Below are 12,884 nucleotides of genomic sequence, written 5' to 3' on the forward strand. Positions count from 1 at the left end.
GGACCTAAGACAGTCATTTATTTCATTTGTGGCCTATGTCACATGCCATTTTTTTGGAAATATGGGGTTTTAAACAGAAATGATAATTTTCCTGAAATTATTGCTTTTTGGCAAGAAATCAAACAGATATATACAGTTTGAACTATTATTTAGTTGTGAATTAAATATAGTATGGAGTTGAACACATGTAGTGATTATAAAAATAATATCCAATTCAAAGTTTCAAAAACCTTGCTTTACTGATGGCTTCAAATGCCAGTACATGGTGAATACAACATCAAATGTAAAGATTGTAACAAAATTTTGGAGAAATCAAATTATAACGCAAATAAAAAAAATATTAGTAATGCCAACCTTCTAAAACTTTGCATACATATAAACATACATGTAATGTCTCATGTAAAAGTAAAAACGTAGGGGTCACATCTCAAAAAATTGAGATATGACATGAATTAAGTTAACTTTAGGCAAAAATTGGAGTTAATTTTTTCTTGACTTCTATGAAATATAAGCTAAATGTGCCCAAATATATCGATAGAAATATCAAAATATTGTTCAAAATATTGTTCAGTAAATCCACAATACTGATACATATCAAGTTACAAAATATAACTAATCAAATGCGATTATCAATTATGAAATTATGTGGATTTATAGTATTAAACAAGGTTTAAACATGTTCATTATAGATAGAACACAATTCAACGGACCTTCTTGGGCATTGAAAAAAATAAAGGATGATATCCCTAAACATATGTCAGCGGCGGGACTTTACAGCAATTGAATGTAAACAGTTTACCACTACCATAAATAATGATGCATATCTTCCATGTGGTTGTTTAATCTGGGATAAAAAGGGATTCTTTGAGACTACATACATAATTATTGCTAAGTACATGCAAAATTAAACATACATTTCAAATGTATTTTTGGTAATATTAAAGGGGGGGGGGGGGTAAGTATTTCACATCACTCATTCAAATTTACATTAACCGTATTTGCCAAACTAAATAGAGACAAAACACTTAACGTAGGGTTGTCACATGTCTTTATTATATAGTAGGCGTTTTCTGTAATAGCTTGCACGGTTCAATAATGGGCACGGCTTGCAAATATTCAATGAAAAAAAATTATCGGGCTACGATATGATCACAGTTTGCGTTTACTGGCAATTGTACGTATCAAAGGAGCACTCGGCGGGTGCGACTGGTCAGCAGAGGATGCTCACTCCTCCTAGGCACATGATCCTACCTCTATCTTTTTAGAGGTCCGTGTTGCTCTGCTTTGAATTTGTATTTCGTTTTATGAATTTTTGAGATGGTTGACAGTTTGTTAATGTCATTTTTTTATTCATCGGCAGTGCCTCTCTACTTGAAGTCGAAGTATGCAACCTTCTTGTATTTTATATAGAGAGGGTCTGATTTTTTGAAAAATGTTTGTTTCAAGTATTTTTGTGTAATGAGATTATTTTTATTTACAACCAAAATTTCTATCTTTGAAAGGAAACCGATTCCGCAGGTGTAGTATAAATATGTGTAAGTCTAAACTTTTTACGATAAATGGTTTTTGTGGAGAATCATTTGATACTGTAATAGCTTAAAAAAATCGGCACAAGCAGCTGTTATAGAGGTCTTTAAATTGTTTATGTATTTCTACAGAAATGTTTGATTGAACTATGACCCCATTCTGATTCAAGGGGTCATTCACGTTCTTGAATCCAACATTTGAAAGAAAGCTTGTCTAAAACATGTTTATATATCTTGCCACAAGTTTGTTCAGTAAAACATTTTAACACTTGCAACAACATTTTTACTCTTTCAAAAACACCTCTATTGAAATCTAACTAACTTGTATAAACTAAAAAGAGCTTTAACAACTGCTTTGTGTAAAAACTTGAGAAATTGATCTTGAGAAAAGTCAAAAATGAAAATTTAAGTTTTCTTAATGATGGACAGAGGGGCCTAGATACATTTGATCAGAAAAGCTCTGTTTTAAGCTCATGTGAGTTTGAAATTAAATATCAATTTAAAACCAAGTAAAAGTTGTTATATGGCTTGACGAGGGTGCGATCTGTGCATAAAGAGCCGTTTTACAAACATTGTGTTGCCTCGTCGTTTCTTTTTTTAATGATCAGATTTGTCAGAGTAGGACAGATAGGAACTGTAAATATTAGTAAATAAATGTGCAGTTACTAGCAATCATCGGTCATATGAACATTCAATTTATGCTCTCTATTTAAAAGGAGTCGGGCAGGCATCTGTGTTTGATCGCTAAACCAAGGGCACTTACGTTGAAATCAATTGTCAGTAGAGTGAAACCATGTGACAATAATGTCAACCATTTACAATAACAGTCCTTTGTTCTCCGACTTTCGGACTTATAAAATTAAGAGTCTCCTTTCTACATGGAATAAAATACATATTTGGCGGACCAAAAAGCATTTACACATTTCATCAAATTTCACACACATCAATGCATTGTTTGGGCAAATTTATTTATTTATGATAAAGTTTGTTGTTGTTTTTTTAAATGGACATTCTAATCATATTTTTATTTTTGTGAAATGTATTTTGAAATGTTACAAAACAAAAAAAACAAGTCTTTTTCTATCATTTAATCTAAATATTCAATTAAGAAACGATCCCTCAGTATGTAGAAATGAAATCTAGAAAAGTCGTTTATTTGTTGCTTTATTTATATTTCAACAATCACCTTTATATTTACAACAATAAAAATATATTTAACATTAGCACAGCAAAAGCAAATGAACACATAGGGCATAGCCCATTCATGGGAAATCATCATATTCTTCGTCACTAAGTCTTTCGCTTTGTTGAAAACTATACACTCTGAAAAATAGAATTAAATTTTGTAGGTAAATAATAACTTTATAGAACAACACCCTCATTTTTATTAAAGGATAACATACCCTGGGTTCTGTGTTCTAGCAAACGATTTTCCAGCATTCTGTTCATATAATGCAACTTTGCAACCCAAAAAATAAAACAAAATGCATTAACAAAAAAATCTTTGCCAAATTGATCATTTTATTTATGATTTTTTATTTTGAACCTTGTTTTAAATCTATTGTACTTGAAATATTTTCAAGACTAAAGCAATTAAGGTGGTGTTTACTCAGGGTTTAAGTTCTCAAATTCAGATTCTTATAAAGTTCAATGTCATGAGTAAAATTTGTTCTAAACACAAAAAGTATTTTTGAATTGAATTATTATTGACATAACATTCGATATTTCTACTGTATTTTTGAATTAGGCTCAAACAAAAATAGACTTTTAGCCAAACAGAGGAAATTCGGACTAACTTTTGCAGATTTTGTTTTCCGCTAAATCATTTTTGGCGGTACTCTAGTATAATAAGTTAAATTTTATATTTAAGTCTTTATAGTTTTGCATATTTTCTGTTGGTTTTACTTCACTTATTCATTAAAATAATCGTATAACACGAATTACAAAAATATTGAAAAATGCTGAAAAACGATAAAAGACACCATATCTCAAAATTTTGATCATTGACCTCATAAATATTTTATGCCAACAGAATAAGGTCAAGATTAGTAGTTTGATACTATAAATGTTTTTGTATTACATGTATCACATCCGAAAGCATTGAAAATTAAAAATTTATGTAAACTATCGAAGTTCTTATGAACAAGGTAACATTTGTATCTGTATATCGAATATATTAAATCGTACGCGGAGTGTATACTTGCGTAAACATTAACTTTTATGCAATATAATTTGTGTTTTATGCAACATGTTTTACAGAAACAAATGTATTTATGATATAATTTATATTTAATTAAAACCAGAGTTGTTTATAAATTAAACCCGTTATTTTTTTTGTGTGATAGTTATAATTGGGCTGATATGTTCTCGGCGATCGGCTAGAGTGTTTGGTAATAAAAACAATGTTAACCAATCGTACGCAAAATGTGAATCTGCGTAAATAACTTGTATGTAATATAATTCGTTTTTAATGCATAATTTTCTTACACAGAATAGAAATGTAATTATGATAGATTTATGTAAACAAGAGTTGGATTTTTATAATAGAACCCGCTATTTCCCGTGTTATTTGATCTCGGGCTGAAATATTGCGGCGATCGGCTAGGATGTTTGGTAGTGAAAACAATGTAAACAATACAGAAAATTTATTGATTATCTAAGTTCATACTTTTTGTAAAAAAAAAATTAACTGGTCATTTTTATACATTCTATAAACAATGCTTCGACAATTGTTACTAAAAAGAAATTCCGCGTCAATCTTTATTCGTACGTGTTCTTGCTCAAATTCTGTCATAATCAGTTTATTTGTGCAGATCGTTTAAAGCGATTATCATGAACATCCTTTATCCTTTCCTATCGTGTATCAATCATATCCTACCGTGGTGTATACTGTTCTATCGTGCGTTAATCCTATTCTATCGTGCGTGTATACTGTTCTATCGTGCGTTAATGCTATCCTATCGTGCGTGAATCCTATCTTATCGTTTATCTTGTAAAAAATAAAGTTGCGGGTACTTTATCATCATTCAATTTTGTGTAAAATTGGATCAAATATGGGTAGGGATTTGACAACTGATAGAGAAAATTCGGACTGGAATATTTTTAAAAATTGTCGCTGAAATTTTAATGATTTGTATCTGTTTAGTGCCAAAACCATTTATAAACTGTATTTCATATTTTAAAGTGTTTAAATATTTGTAATATTTACACAATTAAGAAAACCTCAATCGTAGTGTAAAATTTTATGGGATATTTCTTGATTTTTCAAAATACATTCAATGGCCATTTACTCAAAAAGTAGGTCATTGACCTACTTTTTTGAAAGAGAAAAATAACACAAGATCTATAACATACAATAGATGTCTTTTCATTATCATCAGTGGAATTTTTTTTTTCATTTTGAGTAAACGTCATCCTTAAGAGTACATATACTTTTATGAAACGTTTAAATAACTTGTCGAATGAATACATTTACCTCTTAACTGCAAGGTTTGGTCAGGGTCAAATCTTGTTTGACCTGGCACTGTGTCGCTCCACAAAGTGTCACTGTTATTATGATTTGTTGTCTTGTATGAACGGACTGAGTGAGTTCTCATAGAATCATACGACTCGGACACTCTGCAAAAATCAGTACAAAAGATCTGGCGTTGATATCCCAGGATTAAAGAAAGCTGTATATTATCATGCTATATTGAAATAGTATCCTTTTATAAAATTTACCTAATTAAAATTAAACGTTAAAGAAAAAATATATAAAAACTTACTTCAAAGTAATGAGTACAATCAGAATAATCAGTAGTAGCAGTCCTAGTCCACTTAGTGACACTAAAAAGGTATTCTCCAGAAGAAATTTAACTGTAAAAAAAAAAAGATGTATATCTATATCTAAGCCGGTCCTATGATATCGCGGTAGTTAAATCATTTTGTCGAAAAATCTATCAATACGGAAATATTTCCAGAAACTAATATTATTGTGATTTTCCTCTATTATATACCTCAGTGATGTTCAGCGTGCCTCTGTTTACTATGTCTAAAAATATCCCGACGTCAAATGTCAATTTCAGCGCTTGCTACTATACATAAACAGAAAAACCGCGATACCATAGAACCCGCGATATGATAGGTAACAAATACATATTAAAATTGATTATATTTCTACAAAATAGCAATAATTATGCTCACAAAATGACCCTCTGTCGTCGGAATCATCAAATTCGATGGTTAAGTTCAACCTAAACATCGTTTCTCCAATCCGGTTTGACATATATACTTCGATACAGATAAAGGTTTCTCCAGTTAAAGTTGAAGGATCGATGGTTTAATTGGTACGATATCCAGTGATTTCAAAATCTGAATTATTTCGACTTGCGTTCACCAATACTGACTGGTATTCTAAAGCATTCATTTTTCTCTGGTTTTCTGCTCCACATACTTTGATTGTAACTTTCTCGTCTGGAGGTGGAAAACTTATTAATTCAGATGCAATTAAAATCATATTTGTTTCGCCAATGCCGATGTACTTCTTTGTTCTTAAAACAACGGGAGGTCCTGTAACATTTTTTAATATGTCTTGAAAATGAAAAGGACATTTTTATCAACAAATCATTTCTGCTGTGGTGTTCCCATCTTATATTGTTGTTCTGTGATGGACACGACATTGATAGACTATCGCCGACCGTCTTTTGTTCTATCATAACTTTAAAAACAAAAATATATTTTGATATGTTAAGAAATTTAATGTATTCTTATTTTTTTAAAAAAACTTGTACCTACTATATAATTTATAGAAACACTCAAAAACAGTTCACTGTATGCGCTTTATGCTTTTAATGGTTCCTTACACAGTTGTTTCAAAATGAATAACAAATTGCATGGTTACATAGAAATATTCTGATATCTAAGAAATGTTTTATGAATTACATAATAAAACTTGTAAATTACCAGTGGTATTGTTGCATTCTGTTGATACATTCTTCACCAACGACACTGAAGAAGACATAAAAAAGCAATTATATCCACATACATGATGCTGAGATTTTTTTAACTTTATTACATGTCTAAAATATTTTCTGTAAGTTATGATACCATTGTGTTTACAAATACATACCTAAATTGATGAAAATAGACAGTCTAACAAAGGTGTTCATGGCTGAATTGAAATTTCATTAAAGCATCGACAGTTGATATAATAAGGTTAAGCTTTGTATCAAAGTTTATACTTTGTATCCACTTTCCAATCTGGACGAAGTTTAATTGAAATATTTCAGAGATAAGAACAATAAGGACGTTCAGTTCTCGTTAAATTTCCATCGTAACATTAAATATGGAGGAATACATTTCTAACGCCGTTAACGATTTTTTAAAGAAAAAAGTGTTTTTCCTACATGCTGTACAACTTAAATAAGAAGAAAAATCTGTAGAGGAAAACGAGAACAGTTACACATATAAAATACTAGTAAAGTTTTTTAAAAGAATAAGGTTCATCGCACAAAAATAAGAATATTGAGTGTGTTAATACACTGAACCAAAGTTCCAAGTGTTCATCCAGTGTGATGTATTGATAAGATTTTGAAATAGTTTGTCTTTCCGTTTGGGTGGCTTATTTCCGTCTAATATTCAAGATGTTTAGAACGTTTATACAGATTGACAAATATCTAAAAACAATACCAAGGACAAAATGAATAGTATTTTTACAAGTAAAACCTGGCGTAAACACTATTCAAACACCAACATTCCAACAGCTATGGTATTTTACACAATGGTAATTCTGCACATTTTTAGTGTTTTACATTTAAGACTATTACTAATTACGAATACCAATCGCGAAAGTTGCCATTAATATGAAGCACGTGCTGAAAAACACAAATATCTAGTTTTTGTTTTGAGATTTCGTCACGGGTTATTGATTTCAATCAGCATTGTTTTATTTTATATGCCTTACATATATATACATATATAAGAAGATATATTGTTTACGACATGTTGAACATTTCTTATTACTTTGTCCTAAACTTTTCCAAATATTAAATTTATCAGGGTGAACACATTAAAGTTTTGTATAAATACGCTGCTAAGTTTATCATTTTTAAAAGGTAAAAAAGAGGTCCATGGGCCACATTGCTCCCCTGAGCAACATTAGACATAATAAAATCAGCTTTATGAAGTCATTTCCAAAATATCGGAACAATGAACAAGTAAAACAAATCCTGTTTTAAAGTGGCATGGGACATCTGTCGATATAAATGTGTATTAAAGTACATTATAATTGAAATACTTTCACCGGTTTAGAATTTTCAAATTTTAAACTATTCAACCAAAAATATTTTTTAAAAATATTTGGAAAGAAAAAAATTTAAACCTTCAAGCGGAATCCGACCTCATGACTTACAGATTTGTAGTAAACCCTCTAAACCAATGCGTTACGCCGATAGGTGACAAAATGAGAAAGAAGCCACTCATATAATTACACTTGGTTTTATTGTTTATTTCGATAAACAATATGTCACAATATGGAAGTGCCCCATACCACCATAAAAGATTTTCAATTTTTCTACAAAAAGACCCCAAATACCTTTTCATATAAATGTATACCTACATCAGCTTTTGAACCATTTGTATGGCCCGAAATTTATCCAGGGCCACAGCAGTCTAAACAACTGAAAATCAACAAATGTCAATATGCTTCCTTATAAGTAATACTATGTACTTATACTTTTTAGAATAATCAAATTTATTTCATATTTTAAACTTCGATCACCCCTCCATAATACTATATTTTTTATTTGAAATTCAAATATTTTTTCCTAGAAATATTACATTTTCTTAGAATGCTTCCCATCAAGAAATATTTTTACTTAATGTGTTAATTTCGAAAAAAAAGAAGAAGATATTTCTCTTTACATTCCTATGTAAAAATTCAATTCCCAATTGACGCCCACCGTACCCCCCCCCCCCCCCCCCCAATGATCATGATTTGAATAAACAACTTGAATCTACACTACCTGAGGATGCTTCCACACAAGTTACAGATTTTCTGGCTGATTGGTTTTTGAGAAGGAGATTTTTAAGATTTTTAAGGTCTTCCGTTTCCAACGGAAGACCTTATTGTTTTCGTACTGTTTCTTATTATTATTTTTTTCCACAAATTTTGTGCACGCGATTTCTCAGAAACTATTCGGCCGATTTTGACCATTTTTTCACAGATGATTGCCAGAGGTCATAATTTTAGACATTTTTTAAAATTTTGAAATCGTCACTTCCGGTACCGAGTTACGACGGATTTTCTATTTTTTTACGACCTATTTTGTGCAGAGCTGATCTCAGAAACTATTAGAGATATGAATACGAAATTTTCAGGATAGGTAGTCAATAGTTTGAAGTTGTGCACTATTATATTGTTTAACACCAGTGGCGCCATTTCTGTGAGCTCGCCTATGCACAAAAAGTGGGTCCGAATGTTCATTCAAAATTTTCACACGTTTTGATTTATATCTTTTTATCAGGTGATATTTTGTTAAAATATATATAACAAAAGTGGTAGAGAATCAAAAGTTCTTTCCAATAAAATCAAGAAAAAGGGGCTGGCCCCTTTATATAGGGGCAAGGGCACTCTTAAACTCTATTACAAATAACTTGAAAACGATAAAGATTTTGTAATGCATTATAAAAGCAAAGTTGTTGATCGTACCAATATCTATTAGAGAAAATCATTGCCACCCCCATTTTTTACGTAATTAGGGATTTTTAGGGGCCAAAGTACTTAAACTTTGACGCAATATAACTAGAGAAGGAGACATATTTTGTTAGACATCATAGAAGAGAAAATGTTTGAATTTATGATTTAAATCGATTCCACTTATCAAAACACGAATTTCTGTCCCCATTAAGGATCTAGAGCGCTGACCCCTAAAATATTCAAACATTTGTATCTCAAAAATGATCAACAATTTTAGATGGGTGTAAGAACAAAAAATGTTAGTATTCTTAAGACCTTTTCAAAGAAATAAAGAAAAACAAGGCTGGCCCCTTTTTGGGGGGAGGGGGGGGGGGGCAAGAGACTCGTAAAGTCTATTACAAATTACATAAAAACGATTAAGATTTCGTAATGCATTATAGAAGCAAAGTTGTTGATTGTAGCAATATCTATCTGGAAAACTCATTGCAACACCCATTTATTACGTAATTAGGGATTTGTATACATTTTCTGAAAATGTGTGTGTGTGGGGGGGGGGGGGTAATTCTGAAATTATTATTTTTTTCCACAAATTTTGTGCACGCGATTTCTCAGAAACTGTTCGGCCAATTTTGACCATTTTTTCCACAGATGATTGCCAGAGGTCATAATTCTAGACGTTTTTTGAAATTTTGAAATCGTCACTTCCGGTACCGAGTTACGACGGATTTTCTATTTTTTACGACCTATTTTGTGCAGAGCTGATCTCAGAAACTATTAGAGATATGAATACGAAATTTTCAAGATAGGTAGTCTATAGTTTGAAGTTGTGCATTATTATATTGTTTAACACCAGTGGCGCCATTTCTGTGGGCTCGCCTAGGCACGAAAAATGAGTACAAATTTTCATTCAAAATTTCCATACGTTTTGATCTGTATCTTTTTATCAGTTGATATTTTGTTAAACAATATATAACAAAAGTGGTAGAGAATCAAAAGTTCCTTCCAATAAAATCAAGAAAAAGGGGCTGGCCCCTTTAATTAGGGACCAAGAGACTCGTAAAATCTATTACGAATAACTTGAAAACGATAAATATTTTGTTATGCACTATAGAAGCAAAGTTGTTGAACACTACATTATCGGTTTGAAAAGTCATCGTCAGGCCCATGTTTGACGTAATTAGGGATTTGTATTCATTGCCTTCAAAAAAAAATTTTTTTTTTTGGGGGGGGGGGTGTTAATTTTGAAATTGTATCGATATTTCATGGTATCATTTAAAATAAAAAACCAAATCGGACGGAAGACCTACTCGTTACTCGTAACGAGGTCGTATCTAGTTATTTATATATTCCTTTGTAAAAATTCGACCCCCTGAAATCATAGCTTAAACAAACTTTAATCTACATTACTTGAAGATGCTTCCATACAAATTACATGTTTTCCGGCCAATTGGTTTTTAAGAAGAGGAGACACAAACAAATTATTAATAATTCTTAATTATCTCTCTTTGAAAAAAGGCATGTCCCTTCATTTTAACAATCTTGAATTCCCTTTACCTAATTAAAGATGCTTTGTGTCAAGTTTGGTTGAAATCGACCAGGTGGTTTTGGAGAAGAGGTAAAAAATTTAAAACGTTTACAGACGGACGGACATACAGACAGATGGACGGACGGACGCTGGACAAAAAGTGATCAGAAAAGCCCACTTGAGCTTTTAGCTCAGGTGAGCTAAAAAGGGACAAGGGGCGAATATATAATATATATATATATATATATATATATATATATATATATATATATATATATATATATATATATATATATATATATATATATATATATATAATAAAAATAAATTAAGATTTGAAGTATATTGCCATATTATACCAAACGTAATATTAAAGAGCTATATCAATGTTTTAAAATGTGTGGAGTCGCGATTAACAAGTCTCAAATAGCATACAAAAATTTGCTTTACAGCTTTTGAATATACAAACTCAGTTCTTTGTGAACAATTATGATATACTGGTTTTAAAAATTGTTTTGTAATTCTTGCATTTTCCTGGAGTTGACTACCATGGACGTATAATCAAGTTTTAATTCTTAATTTGTGCATTGTGGTGCATTACTTCTTGATTATATTATAACCAAAATATGTTTATTAATACGATAGCGTTTAATCATTTTTAAATGCAATATAACAGACTAAGTTGAAAAGTGTTATTTTGGAATCATACCGTATATGTACAATATTTTTCTATTAAGTATTAGGTATAGTGAGAAACAGTGTTGAATTATGAATCAAATTGATTTCAATTTTGTCTAAGCATATGACAGTATACTAAAACCTCTTGAATATTATTTCCTTAATGACATAATTAAATTGGAAGTTTGCACTTATTGATAATCCAATTGCAACTTTTGCATATAAACTTTGAACAGAATATCGTTTTACATTGCAATGGCAATACACTTATACAAATCAATTCTAAATTTTACTAGTAAACGTTTATTTAAAGATAAGATCCTGTTGGGAAAAAATTCTTCGTTTGATAGATTTCATTTTTTGTTCCGAAAAAAAGCTTTGAAGAGTGATTTAAAAATTCATAATTCGATTCAGTTGTCTTATATTTAAATCAGTTGTTTCATCATATGTCAACATGAAAAGCCGCTTTAAGTGTTTATTGTGAATAGTCGATCAATAGATCAGAAGTATTGCAACAATTATTAAACTATTATTATTAAAGTTTTAAATATTGTAGTAAAGTTTGAATCAGTCTCCTGTTAACAGTCCTCTTCTTGTTGAAATAATTTTTGTAAATAGTCTGTCTATACACTGATGGGGAGCTGTCACAATAAGTTTACTAAAGCATCTCTTCAAAATTATCAAGGTTTTGCAAAACTCCTTAAATTCTTCTTCCTGAATAACAGATTAAGAATTGCTACACTTATTCAACAAAGTAGTTAATTCACATGATTTCTCTCACTTAAACTTTGGACTTAATATCTATATTTTACATCTTATGACAAAAATGTAATTTACAATTAGATAGACACTCAATCCAAAATGTTATATAGGCAATGACATTGGATTTCAATTTTTCATTTGTTCCTGGTGATATGAAAACGTGACTTACATGCATTAATAAAAATATAATGAATTGATACATGTAATTTTAATCTAAAATTAAAAACTCGATTATAATGTTTACAGTTTTACAGAAATCACTGTATTTCTCATTTCTCTGATACTGTGGAGTTGATGATAATAATAAAAAGCAATTTTAACATAACACATCGGGTTATGGCGGGATCTTGTAAGAATTTTTACTCTCACAACAGACCTCAGTCAAAATTAGCTTTTGACAGATTTGAAATTGGTCCTTAAGTTGACATTTAATCGCCATTTGTACACAAAATCTGATTCCTATTGATCATGATTAAAAGTGTTTCTTTCCACAGAGTTTCTATCATAGAGCTTCTGACGAATTCCGTCAGCTCAGGGATGTCATTTTTGGACAGACCATAGGTGGAAACTGGGGGTAAACAGGTTAATGTGATAAGCCCTGAGGAAGAGAAATAGTCATTGAGATATATAAACGAACAAAATCATAGCAAATACAAAAATAAACACATTAAGACTAAAGTCAATCGGACAAAGATTGTTGACGTGTAGAAACAGAGAC

The 12,884-nt window shown here is 30.7% G+C and overlaps 1 pseudogene; it reads right to left on the reverse strand.

Moving 5' to 3' along the window:
* Nucleotides 1-2,788: 2,788 nt before the first annotated feature.
* On the reverse strand, nt 2,789-6,673 carry LOC128169671 (uncharacterized; annotated as a pseudogene).
* Nucleotides 6,674-12,884: the final 6,211 nt, after the last annotated feature.

This window comes from Crassostrea angulata, unplaced genomic scaffold (genome assembly GCF_025612915.1).
Source record: "Crassostrea angulata isolate pt1a10 unplaced genomic scaffold, ASM2561291v2 HiC_scaffold_169, whole genome shotgun sequence".
Classification (NCBI taxonomy): domain Eukaryota; kingdom Metazoa; phylum Mollusca; class Bivalvia; order Ostreida; family Ostreidae; genus Magallana; species Magallana angulata.